This window comes from Macaca fascicularis, chromosome X (genome assembly GCF_037993035.2).
Source record: "Macaca fascicularis isolate 582-1 chromosome X, T2T-MFA8v1.1".
In the NCBI taxonomy this organism is placed as follows: Eukaryota; Metazoa; Chordata; class Mammalia; order Primates; family Cercopithecidae; genus Macaca; species Macaca fascicularis.
Window position 1 is genome coordinate 25,776,245 of NC_088395.1, and position 13,972 is coordinate 25,790,216.

Sequence of the window (13,972 nt, forward strand, 5' to 3'; positions counted from 1 at the left end):
TTTGTTTCTGGGCTCCTTATTCTGTTCCATTGATCTATGTGTCTGCTTTTATGCTAGTAACATACTGTTTTGTTTACAATAGCTCTTTAGTATTATTTGAAGTCAGATAATATGAGTCTACCAGTTTTATTCTTTTTGCTTAGAATATCTTTGGCTATTCTGAGTCTTTTGTGATTTTTTTTTTCTATTTTTGTGAAGAATGTCATTGGTATTTTGATAGAGATTGCATTAAATCTGTAGATTGCTTTGGCTCATATGGACATTTTAACAATATTGATTATTCTAATCCAGAACATGGAATATCTTTCTCTATTTTGTTTTGTATTCAATTTCTTGCATCAATCTTTTATATTTTTCATTATAGACATCTTTCACTTCTTTGCTTAAGTTAATTCCTAGGTGTTTAATGTTGTTTGTAGCTAATGTAAATGGGATTACTTTTTAAATTTATTTTTCACGTTGTTTACTGTTGGCATATAGAAATGCTACTGTGTTGACAGTGGCCATCCTTGTCATGTTCTGTATCTAAGGGGAAAGGTTTCCAAATTGTCCACATTTAGTATGATACTAGCTGTGGATTTCTCACATATGTCTTTATGATGTTTAAGTATGTTCCTTATATACCCAGATATTTAGCGTGTTTATCATGGAGGCATGTTGGATTTTATCAAATGCTTTTTCATCCTCTGTTGAAATTATCAATTGTAATTTTTGTCCTTCATTCTGTTGATAAGATGTATCACACCGATTGCTTTGCATATGTCCATCCATCCTTGCATTCCTGGGGTAAATCCTATGTGGTCATGATGAATGATCTTTTTAAAGTGTTGTTGAATTTGGCTTGCTAGTGTTTTGTTGAGGCTTTTTGAAGCAATATTCATCAGTAACATTGGCCTGTAGTTTTCTTTATATATATATATGTTTTTGTCTGGTTTTGGTATCAGGGTAACTCTGGCCTCATAGAATGAGTCTGGAAGTATTTCCTCCTCCTCTATTTTTTGTAATATTTTGAGTAGGATTTATACTAGCTGTTTTTAAAATATTTGGTAGAATATAGCAGTGAAACCCTCAGGTCCTGGTCTTTTTCTTTTGCCAGGAGACTTTTCATTATGACTTCACTCTTGTTACTTGTTATTGGTGAGTTCAGGTTTTGGATTTCTTTCTGGCTCATTCTTGGTAGATTGTATATGTCTAGGAATTTGTTCATTTCTTCTAGATTTTCCAATTTATTGGCATATGGGTGCTTATATTAGCCACTAATGATTCTTTGAATTTCTGTGGTATCAGTTGTAATATTCCTTTTTCATCTATGATTTTATTTATTTGGGTCATCTCTCTTTTTTCCTCATTAGTCTGGCTAAAAATTTGTCAGTTTTGTTCATATTTTCAAAAAACTATGTTTTTGTTTCATTGATCTTTTATATTGTTTTCTCTTTTTAATTTTTTGATTTTTTAAAAAAAATTGCGGGTACATAGGTGCATATATTTATGGGGTACATTAGATGTTTTGATATAGGCATGTAATGCGAAATTAGTACATCATAGAGAATGGGGTATCCATCCCCTCAAACATTTATCCTTTGAGTTACAAATAATCCAATTACATTTCTTAAGTTATTAAAAAATATACAGTTATTATTGGCTATAGTCACCAAATAGTCCTGTCAAATAGGAGGTCTTATTTATTTATTTTTTTTAATGTACTGATGAACTTTACTTCAATTTCACTTATTTCTGCTCTGATCTTCATTATTATTGTTTTTTCTACTAATTTTGTGTTTGGTTTGCTCTTGATTTTCTAGTTCAAGATGCATTATTAAGTTGTTTATTGAAGTTTTTCTTCTTTTTCGATGTAAGCACTTATAGCTATAAACTTACGTAAATTTATAATAATAGGCATAGAATAGGTATATAATATAGGCAGTTATAGCTATAAATTTATATAAACTTATAATACTACTGCTTTCACTGTATCCCATAGGTTTTGATATGTTGTGTTTCCATTATCATTTGTTTGAATTTTTTTCAATTTTCTTCTTAATTTCTTCATTGACCCACTGGTCATTCAGGACCATATTTTAAAATTTCCATGCACTTGTATAGTTTCCAAAGTTCCTCTTGTTATTTTTGGTTTTTATCCATTGTGGTCAGAGAAGATACTGGATATTACTTGGGTTTTTTTTTTTTTTTTAAAGCTTTAAGACCTGTTTTGTGACTTTACATATGGCCTATCCTTGAAAATAATCCATATGCAAGGAAAGGAATTGTATTCTGCAACCGTTGGATGAAATATTCTGTAAATATCTATTAGGTACGTTTGTTCTATGGTGCAGATGAAGTCTAATGTTTCTTTGTTAACTTTTTGTCTGTAAGATCGGTCCAGTGCTGAAAGTGAGGTGCTCTAGTCTCCAGCTATTAATGCGTTGTGGTCTATTGCTTCCTTTAGCTCTAATAATATTTGCTTTATATATCTGGGTGCTACAATGTTGGGTGCATATATAGTTACAATTTTTGTATCCTTTTGCTGAATTGACCCTTTTATCATTATATAGTGACCTTCTTTGTCTTTTCTTGTAGTTTTTGTTTTGAAATACGTTTTGTCTGATATAAGTATAGTGACTCTTGCTCTTTATTGGTTTCCAATGGCATAAAATATCCTTTTCTATCCCTTTATTTTCAGTCTATGTGTATCTTTATAGGTGAAGTGTGTTTCTTGGTGTTTTTTGTAGGCAACAGATCATTGGGTCTTTTTTTTTTTTTTTTTAAATTCATGCAGGCACTCTGTCTTTTTTTTTTTTTTTTTTTTTTTTAATTTTACTTTAAGTTCTGGGTTACATATGCAGAATGTGCAGTTTTGTTACATAGGTATACGTGTCCCATGGTGGTTTGCTGTACCCATCAACCCGTCATCTACATTTGGTATTTCTCCTAATGCTATCCCTCCCCAACCCCCCCCACCCACCCACCAAAAGTCCCTGGTGTGTGATGTTCCCCTCCCTGTGTCCATGTGCTCTCATTGTTCAACTCCCACTTATGAGTGAGAACATGCGGTGTTTGGTTTTCTGTCCCTGTGATATTTTGCTGAGAATGATGGTTTCCAGCTTCATCCATGTCTCTGCAAAGGACATTAACTCATCCTTTTTTATAGCTGCATAGTATTCCATGGTGTATATGTGCCACATTTTCTTTATCCAGTCTTTCATTGATGAACATTTGGGTTGGTTCTAAGTCTTTGCTGTTGTGAATAGTGCTACAGTAAACATATGTGTTCATGTGTCTTTATAGTAGAAAGATTTATAGTCCTTTGGATAGATACCCAGCAATAGGATTGCTGGTTGGTATTTTTGGCTCTCGATCCTTGAGGAATCACCATGCTGTCTTCCACAATGGCAGGCAGTGTATAGAATGGGAGAAAAATTTTGCAATCTATCCACCTGACAAAGAGCTAATACCCCGAATCTACAAGGAACTTAAATTTACAAAAAAAAAAAAAAACAACCCCATCAAAAAGTGGGTGAAGGATATGAACAGACACTTCTCAAAAGAAGATATGTGACCAACAAACATGAAAAAAAGCTCATCATCACTGGTCATTAGATAAATGCAAATCAAAACCACAATGAGATACTATCTCACATCAGTCAGAATGGCAATCATTAAAAAGTCAGGAAACAACAGGTGCTGGAGAGGATGTGTAGAAATAGGAACGGTTTTACACTATTGGTGGGAGTGTAAATTAGTTCACTCTTATGTCTTTTTATGGGAGAGTTTAGTTCATTCACATTTAATGTTATTATTGATAAGTAATGACTTACTCCTCTTATTTTGTTATTTTTTTTTTTCAGGTCTTCTCTTATTTCCTTCCTCCCTGTCTTTATTTTAGTGAAGGTAATTTTCTCTGGTAGTATGATTTAATTTCTTGCTTTTTATTTTTGTGTATCCATTGTACTTTTTATTTGAAGTTACTGTGAGGTTTGTAAATACTATCTTATAACCCATTATTTTAAGCTGATAACAACTTACCACTGTTTTCATAAACAAGCAAGCAAAATGAAAACCGATGAAGACTCTATGCCTTGACTTCATTCCCCCCACCTTTTAACATTTTGTTGTTTCTATTCATCTTATTGTACTGTCTGTGTATTGAAAAGTTGTTGTAGTTATTATTTTTGATTGGTTCATCTTTTAGTCTTTCTACTTACGATAATAGTAGTTTACACACCACAGTTACATTGCTATAATATTCTGTGTTTTTTTCTGTGCATTTCCTATTACTGATGAATTTTGTTCCTTCAGACAATTTCTTTTTGCTCATTAACTTCCTTTTCCTTCTGATTGAAGTACTGTCTTTAGCATTTCTTCTAGGACAGGTTCAGTGTTTGTGAAATCCCTCAGCTTTTGTTTGTCTGGGAAAGCATGTATTTCTCCTTTATGTTTGAAGGATATTTTTGCAAGATATACTACTATTCTAGGGCAAAAGTTTGTGTGTGTGTGTGTGTGTATGTGTGTGTGTGTATGTGTGTGTGTTTTCCCTTCACATTTAAATATGTAATGCCACTCTCTCCTGGCCTGTAAGGTTTTCACAGAAAAGTCTGCTGCCAGATGTATTGGAGTTTCATTGTATGTTACTTGTTTCTTTCCTCTTGGTGCTTTTGGGATCCTTGCTTTGTCTTCAATCTTGGGGATTTTGATTATTGAATGTCTTGAGGTAGTGTTTTTTGGGTTAAATCTGCTTGGTGTTCTCTAACCCTCTTGTACTTGGATATTGATATCTTTCTCTAGGTTTGAGAAGTTCTGTGTTGTTATACCTTTGAATAAATATCTACCTCAATTTCTTTCTCTACCTGCTCTTTAAAGCCAATAACTCTTAGATTTGTCCTTTTGAGGCTATTTTCTAGATCCTGTAGCCATGTTTCGTTGTTTTCTTTTATTCCTTTTTCATTTTTCTCCTCTCACAGTGTATTTTCAAATAACCTGTCTTCAAGCTGACTAATTTTTTCTTCTGCTTGATCAATTCTGCTATTAAAATACTCGGATGCATTTTTCAGCATGCTAATTGCATTTTTTGACTCCAGAATTGTTGGATTCTTTTTTATTATTTCATTCCCTGTTAAATTTGTCTAATTGAATTCTGAATTCCTTCACTGTGTTACATTGAATTTGAGTTTCCTCAAAACAGCTATTTTGAATTCTCTGTCTGAAAGATTACATATTTCTGTTTCTCCAGGATGATCCCTGATACTTATTTAATTCATTTGGTGAGATCATGTTTTCCTGGATGATCTTAATACCTATGGATATTCATCTCTGTCTGGCCATTGCTTAGTTATTTGTTGTAGTTTTTTTCAGGCTGGGCATTTTTGTACCCATCCTTGGGAAGGCTTTCCAGGTATTTGAATGGATGTGGGTGTTGTGATTTAAGCTTGTATTAGGGGAATCCAAGCTGAATAACACTGGCACTTACAGACTTGTAGAGGTACCACCTTGATGGTCTTGTATCATATCCAGGAGAATTCTCTGGATTACCAGGCAGAGACTCTTGTTCTCTTCCCTTACTTTCTCCCAATCAAAAAAAGTCTGTGTCTCTGTTCTGAGCTGCCAGGAGCTGGTGGTGGGGTGACACAGGCACCCCTGTGGCCACCACCACTGAGACTGTGCTGGGTCAGTCCTGAAGCCAGCATAGCACTGGGTCTTGCCTATAGTCTGCTGTAACCACTACCTGGCTACTGCCTATGTTTATTTTTTCAAGGCCCTTAGCAGGTGGTGAAGCCAGCCAGTTTTGTGTCCCTCCCTTTAGGGGAGCAAGTTCCCCCAGGCCCTAGGCAGGTCCAGAGGTACTGTCTGGGAGCCAGGAAGTAGAGTCAAAAACCTTAGAAGTCTACCTGGTATTCTATTGTACTGTGACTGAGCTGGTGCTCGAACCACAAGACGCAGTCCTTCCCACTCTTTCCTCACCTTTCCAAAGGCAGAGGAGCCTCATCCCATGGCTGCTACCACCACAAGCCCACAGGGAGTGCTGCCAGGCTACTGCTGATGTTCCTTTCAGGCCCAGGGGTTCTTCAGGCAGCTTGCAGTAAATTCTGCCTGGCCTGGGACTCACTCTTTAGGGTAGTGGGTTCCCTTGTGGCCCAGTGCACATCCAGAAATTCTGTCTAAGAACCAATGCCTGGAATTGGGGACCCCAAGAGAGCATTTGGTATCTTACCCCACTGCTGCCCAGCTGGTACCTAAGGTATAAGACAAAATCTCCTTTACTTTTTCCTCTGCTTTTCTCAAGCAGGAGGAATCTTGTGCTGAGTCTCACCTGAAACCAGGAAATCTCAGTCTCATCCAAGGCCCATAGCATATTATTTAGGTATTTCTGCTGGTTATTCAGGGCCCAAGGGCTCTTTAGTCAGCAGATGATGTGTCCTGGCAGGACTGGGTCCTTCACTTCAAGGAAGCAGGTTCCCTTCTGGCCCAGGATATGTCTAGAAATGTCAGGCAGGACCTAGGGCCTGGAAAGGGGGACTTATGACTCTCACTGGTACCCTATCCTGCTGTGGCCAAGCTAGTATCTGAGATGCAAAACAAAGTCCTCTATCTTCTCTTTTCTCTCCTCTAGCAGAAGGAAAGAGTCTCTTGGAGGTGCAAGCTGTGCAACCTGGGATTGGGGAAGGGGTGGTGCAAGCACTCCTTTGGTTGCCTCCACTGGTGTCCCAGCAGTTCATGTGTCCCCTGCCTCTGAGCCCATCTCAGTACTAGAACTCACCTAGGAGTTGCAGTCTTTGTGGCCTAGACTGCCTTTCAAGTTCACCTAGAACCCCAGAGCACTTTATCCTGCAGTGGTGAGGCCTGCAGAGAAACTTAAGTTCCAGCCACTGGGATGGGCAATTCCCCTTTGGCTAGGGCTGGTCCAAATGCTCCATCTATGAGTGGGTGTCAGCTAAATACAGTCCAATTCTTCTTTCTGCTGTGACAGGGCAGCACTGAGTTCAATGCAAAGTCTCAGAATTTCTGTGTTCTCCCATCCCAAATGCACAGATTCTCTGCATTACTCAGTCACTGCCATGGGGCTGGGGGAGGGGTGGCATTAGCAATTCAAGACTTTTTTTCCTGCCCTTCCCAGTGCTTGTTTCAGGAATATGAAGTTGAAACCAGGTACTCTGATTGCTGACCTGATTTTTGTTTCTTATGAAGGTGACTTCTTTGTGTAGATAGTTGTTAAATCTGGTGTTCCTGCAGGGGGATTGAGGGACAATTGGTACAACCTTCTGTTCTGCCATCTTGCTCCACCCTCCCAACCCCACGGTGCATTACGTTTTATTATGAAAATTATTTCTTTATGCTGTACCCTTTACAAATAAATACGGAGTTTCATGTAATTTGCAACTATTATATCCTTTGTCAGTAATAAAGGACTTTTAAGGAGTAACATAGGACTTTTTAATTAATGCATATAATGTTAATAAAAGTTAATATTGATATAATGTTAATAAAAGGATAAAGTGATGAGTGGAGTGCTAAAGAGAATGCATTGCTACTATCTATTGAAAGAATGGAGCCATTGACACCAGTAAGTTCTTACAGTTCACATAAAATTGTAATGAAATCATATACTTAAGGAAATATTACTGATAAAATAATAACTATAATGAATATGGTAGAAATAAAATGATCTATTTCATTATCAAATGACTGCATTAAATTGTTAAGACACAAATTAACACATGTGGAAGAATACAGACATTGAACTTAATCTAAAAGCAATAGTCATGGGAGTCATAAGCATTATTGTAAATTTTGGCCGGATCTATGTGGTAAAAGAAGATTTATTTTTATTTATTTATTTTTTTGAGACTGAGTCTCACACTGTCGCCCAGACTGGAGTGCAGTGGCCCAATCTCGGCTCACTGGAAGCTCCGCCTCCCGGGTTCACGCCATTCTCCTGCCTCAGCCTCCACAGTAGCTGGGACTATAGGCGCCCACCACCATGCCTGGGTAATTTTTTGTATTTTTAGTGGGGATGGGGTTTCACCGTGTTAGCCAGGATGGTCTCTTATCTCCTGACCTCGTGATCTGCCCGCCTCAGCCTCCCAAATGCTGGGATTTACAGGCATCAGCCACCACGCCCGGCCAAAAGAAGTAAGATTTTTTAATTTTACTGTAGAATTTCTTCATTATGTTTAAATAAAAATTCTGGTGTATTAAAATTCAACATGAAGAAAAGTTTTAGAAGCAGATATTTAATAATTAATTTGTGGAATTAATGATAAAGATGACTATTATTGAAACCTTATTTAATGTATCATTCAGTGTCTTCATATCCTATTTACTTTGACAAAATGTCTCATCACTTCACAACCAGGACAATTGGCCTGGGTTTTGTTTGGTCCTGCATCATTAAGGAAATGAATTGACCATTGATTTGTATTTCTCAGGTGATAAGGTAAGCAATAAAAGGACTATGAGTATAAAAATCACAAATATAATTTCTCAGGCTGTAGACATTATGGGTCTTTTATGTGTATTTGAAAGTCAAAAGTTACATGAAGGAAAAACAATTAGAACATAGTAGTATATGCAATAATTTAGCATCCCCCTAGGTAGAATATGGAATTCCTTAAAAATGTATTCTGTAGTCACTGTTACATTTTACTAAAACTACTTTCACTAAGATGCCTAAAAACTCACAAAAATTTGATAAGATATGGTTACCACATATGCACTGAAACCATGAACTTATTCTGTGGTTTCTGATCCTATGATTGCATTACACTCTGTGGCATGCATTTCCAAAGACAGCATCACGTTCCCATGGCCTGACTCCATCCCTTGCTCTCAGGATTTTTACTTTGTCTATGCTTACCTTAGAAATGATGTCCTATATTTTAAGAAAGCACATTGCTGACTTGGGAAAGGACTTTTATAGTTTCTGATGTTGCTGTGTTTGAACATCTCTCATCGTTTGTTTTACATTCTGCCATGTGATTTAGTCATTTGTAATTTTCTTATCGTCATTACTAAATTGTAAATTCATTTAAGAAAGATACTGTAAATCATTTTTATCACGTGTGAAAAATGGTACAGTGTTTTTTCTGTAATAGATGCTCGAGTAGATTTTCTTGACTTTCATTGCTCTTGGGGATATTTCCTTGTTGGTTCTTTTTTTGTTATTGTTAGAATTGTAATCATCAATACATTTGCCATGGGATGGTGCAAAAACCTCAGGCATTTCTTATTACTTGTGGAAAAGACTATTTCACAATTTTACTTTTTTTTTTTTTAACTACCTCTTCTTTCCCTGCTTTATTCTGAGATGTTTAGGAGTAAAATATGCAAAAGCTGAAAACAGTGAGTTCTGCATATATTTATAATACACATAACTTAAATAATTTTCATATCTACAAGTTGAATAATTAAGAATAAAGCAGAGTGTACGGACTTAATTCATTTATTCAGTGTAGACCTTAGGTTAGAATCTGGTGGGAAAGGCAGATAATCTAATAAGAAAATAAGTCAATATCAATTATTTATTTGAAAATTGAGAAATTTTCTATGAAGGCTATGAATAGCAATACACAATACATACTAAGTTGGGAAAAGACTGTTGCTTAGCATGACTAGAAAAAGCCTGACTTAGTAGATGTTCAAATCAAGACTGGAAGGATGAAAGAAGTCTTTCACTGGCCATGTGAAAGACTGGGCAGGCAGAAATGTAGAGGCAAAAGGACGAGCATGTGCAATATCTCTAGAAAAGAACTTGTTATTAAACTGAAAGGATATCAGTTATTCTTCTTCAAGTTAATTTACATGTATTCAATAGCTTAATGAAAATTCTTCTTGGTGCAAAATGAAGATGGTTTACAATTTATTGACTATGATATGTCAGGCTCTTTTCCAGATGGTTTACACTTTCAAATGAACATGTCATAAACACCTCATATCCTGGAGGCTTATTATCAAGTTCACCACCTCTTCATTTCTACCTGCTTCTTTTGAAATTTCTTAGCTGGTTAATTAACAATATCATTCATTCAGTTGTCCAAGTTCCAAACCTAAAACTAGCTCTAGCTCTCCCTATCTCCCATACTCCATGTGTACACTTATTTATTCATTCTACTCCATGACTAATGTCTTGATCTATGAACTTGTCTCCAGCCCTACCAGCACTCTCATTATATCTTACCTGTACCATTGAATATCCTTTTCACTCTTCTCTCTCCCTTAATTTTTACCCATTTCCAATCCATCTTCCAAAAATCTTTTGATAATAATCTTCCTCAAATAAAATATTTTCTGCAAGAAGTTAATCTCTTCTTGAGATTTGCACAAAATATCTCATCACCTTTAGAATAAAATCGGAGATTCTTTGGCATGATATACTAGTATCTTCATTCTTGGCCCTCACTTCCCTGACCAATGCAACTTTTCTATAACTGCTCTTTAATATCCTCTGACTGTTAATCTCTTGCCCAAGACTAATCTTACATCTTTATGTCATTTATATCAGTCTTCTTTCTGTCAAGTATGCCGTCCCTAAAATAGTATCTCTAATAATTTATTTGAACCCTCAAAGCCTCAGCCCAAGGCTATCTTCCTTGTGGAGAGTTCCTTTATTCTTTTAAGCATCTCTGGACATCCTTCCCCTTTCTACCCACCACACACTGTAATTACAGTGATTACCATATTCTGTTATAGTGGTTTATAAGTCTGTATGCCTGTCACCTCTTAGTCCCCTTGAATGCAGAATCTGCCTTTTTCATTTTCATATTCTCAGCCCTTGTGTTATACTTGAGATACAGTAAATGATCTATGAATATTTGCTGAATAACAGTCTAAACTGACTGAATACCACTCAGCTTTCTCAGAAACTTCTTTCTATTGTGCTAATGATAACTTGCGACTTAGAGGAGTTAAACCATTAGTAAGTAGCAGAGCTAGCATTTGACAGTAGGATTGTCTAATTGCAAAGTAATTGCCTCCTCCTTATAGAACTGCTCCTCTATTGGTTGACTACACTTGTACTTAACAATACCTATCCTTGAGGACATTATTGAGCTTAGTTTCATGAGTTTGTAAACTTTGCCAGGCCAAATCTGTAATAGGATGGAAACAAATGAAATCAATAGGCTAGTTCTTCCTTACGTCTTTAGTCTTTTCTGTATCTCAGTCTTGTTAACTCTGCTGGATTTTAGGAATCTGTCCTAAACTTTTGGGGTACTCAGGGTGGAGAAAAAGACATGCTGTTAAATAGCCATATACCCTACACTTGCACTTATTTATGAACAAAGAGAGTTATGGCGAGGTGGATGAAGATGATAGAAACTTTAAGTAAATCATTATTAAATATTACAGTGATGTTTACACAAAGAAATTTACAATACAGTGCTTTTTACTTTTCCAGAGTATTGAGTAACAGCCTCAGCAGAAATATAATCACTTTGTGAAATGCAATTTGAGGAGTTTCTTAATATGGATAATAATTAATGTATCTCATTGGAAGTGATACTGAGGTCTTTTACTGGTTTTCAGCCAGTGTCATTAAAGAATGTGCCCAGTCTTTTCAATCAACCAACTAAGAAAATAGTTTCCTTACTGACAGGCAGAAATTAACTGATGATGACATAAAATAACTGTTTCTTTGAATAAAATAACAAAATTCAATTCTCTGCAAATTGAGAGCCTATTAATGAGACATTTATAATATTGCAAGCAGAAGGACCATTGAAAGAATTTATATCACTATTGGCTAAAGAAAAGGACAACTGTCTAAACCTCTCTAGTTATGATGCTACATGGGAGATATTAATATTCAGTTATTCCCAGTCCTTCTCTAAACTCCCAAAGTTAATTGTCCATATGTATGGACAACACAACTTTCTTGTTGATAAGCTGCCATTGTGTCTGCTTTTAATCCCAAAACTATAGAGCATCCCTCAGACTAGAGTTTTAAAGTTGTTGGAAATACAAGAAGCAAAGCAAATTGACTGGTGTTAAGTACAGAAGAGGAAAGAATGGTTGAAGTAAAAAGTTCTGGTTGTGCTAAAATGTGAATGTGATGGTAACACACAAGGGTGCAGGTACAGAGTAAATCGTAGAAAGCTTCATGGGAAATTTAATTAATTAATATTTTGCTAGAACCTCTCAGCTGGTAGAGCTTTCTAACAGTCCTAAATTATTTCCCAAATTCAGGTCTGTAACTGTTATTTTGTGACCTGTATAAGAAGAATACTCCTTACTTTTCTGTAACACAATACCTACAAATTTAATAGGTAGAATCTATTTTGAAATTGTACTGTCCAGATAACATTTAATCCAAGAATATTGTTTTTAGACTTTAACAAAAGTTTCTACACATATCAAATTATAACCGATCTAGACATTAATAAACCTACACTATATGTGATTCAATAAATAACAGAAGAACTAGCTATGCTCTTATAGTTCTTATAGAAAGACTCTGTAAAGACGGCTGGCTTTATTCCTAGCAAGTCCATAAGCAGTATCAGCTGAGGGATACTTAAATCTCTATTTCACTAGTTTAAACAGAATTCCTACATTAATATTTCACTAGCCTTAGGATTTGAGGCATTAGTTATTCATTTAATTCAACAAATATTTATTGAGCAACTACATTGGTTAATCATTTGGAAAGTATATCCTCTTAACGTTCTCTGAAACATTACTATTAGCTAAAATGGTGGCTTTCAACATTAAGTACATATCATTCTTTACTCTCATTTCTTTATCATGTAACATAAAATTTATTGACTTTATATCAGTATTTAAGTATTGTTAAATTTATGTCATAGACTGGGCATGGTGGCTTATACCTGTAATCCTAGCACTTTGGGAGATCAAGGTGGGTGGATCACCTGAGGCCAGGAGTTAGAGACCAGCCTGGCCAACATGGCAAAACCCTATCTTTACTAAAAATACAAAAATTAGCCGGGGGTGGTGGTGCAGGCCTGTAATCCCAGCTACCTGGGAGACTGAGGCACTAAAATCGCTTGAACCTGGGAGGTAGAGGTTGCAGTGAGCTGAGACCATGCCACTGCACTCCATCCTGGGCGGCAGAGCAAGACTGTCTCAAAAAAAAAAAAAAAAAAAAATTACAGTATTTGTTATGGGATATCAGGAGAAGAGTAAACATCACCCAATGACTTTATCTTTTTTTCTGGAAAGGAATTAGTGCATTTTTGGTTGTATGCAGGAAATTATGATTTAAGGAGATACATAAGGGTGCAAAGTTGACAAGGGGTGGATTTGTGATGGCTGATTTTAGGTGTCAGCTTGACTAAATTAAGGAAAACCTAGAGAACTGGTAAAGCATTATTTCTGGGTATGTCTGTTAGGGTGTTTTCAGAGGACACTGGTGTGTGAGTCTAAATGGACTAAGTGGGGGAAGATTCACCCTGAATGTGTGTAGGTACCATCCAATCAGCTGGAAGCCTGAAAAGGACAAAAACAGAAGAAAAGCTAATTGCTCTCTCTCTCTCTCCCTCTCTCCTCCTCTCCCTCTCTCCCTCGCTCCCTCTCTCCCTCTCTCCCTCTCTCCCTCTCTCTTCTTCTCTCCTTCTCTCTTCCTCCCCTTCCCTCCCTCTCTTCTTCTCTCCCTCTCTCATTCTCTTTCCCTCTCCCTCCCCCTTTTCCCCCCTTCTCTTCCCCTCCCCTTCCCCCTCCCCCGCCCCCTCTCTCTCCCCTGGGGCTGAGATACACTCTTCTCCTGCCCTTGGACAGGATGTCTAGGCTCTTCAGTCTTTGGATTCCAACACTTAACACCAGCAATCCCCCAGGTTCTGAGGCCTTCAGACTTGGACTGAGCCGTGATACTGGTATCCCAGTGTTTGCAGCATGCAGATGGTCTGGGACTTCCCAGACTCCATAATTCTGTGAGCCAATTTCCCTGATAAATCTCCTTTCATCTACCTATTTCTCTGTCTCTCTCTTACTCTCTTTCCCCTATTCATTATATTTCTTTGGAGAACCC

The 13,972-nt window shown here is 36.7% G+C and overlaps 2 long non-coding RNA genes across 4 annotated transcripts in view; both read right to left on the reverse strand.

Annotated features, from left to right (window-relative positions):
* LOC123570889 (uncharacterized) overlaps positions 1-13,972 on the reverse strand; it is a 251,642-nt gene that overhangs the window by 68,193 nt on the left and 169,477 nt on the right. The gene's annotated exons all lie outside the window — the stretch shown is intronic.
* LOC135969168 (uncharacterized) lies at positions 1,300-5,979 on the reverse strand. The gene is made up of 2 exons (XR_010584242.1): positions 5,243-5,979; positions 1,300-5,179 (listed from the first exon to the last, which is right to left on the reverse strand). It is a non-coding gene; the product is annotated as an uncharacterized lncRNA (long non-coding RNA).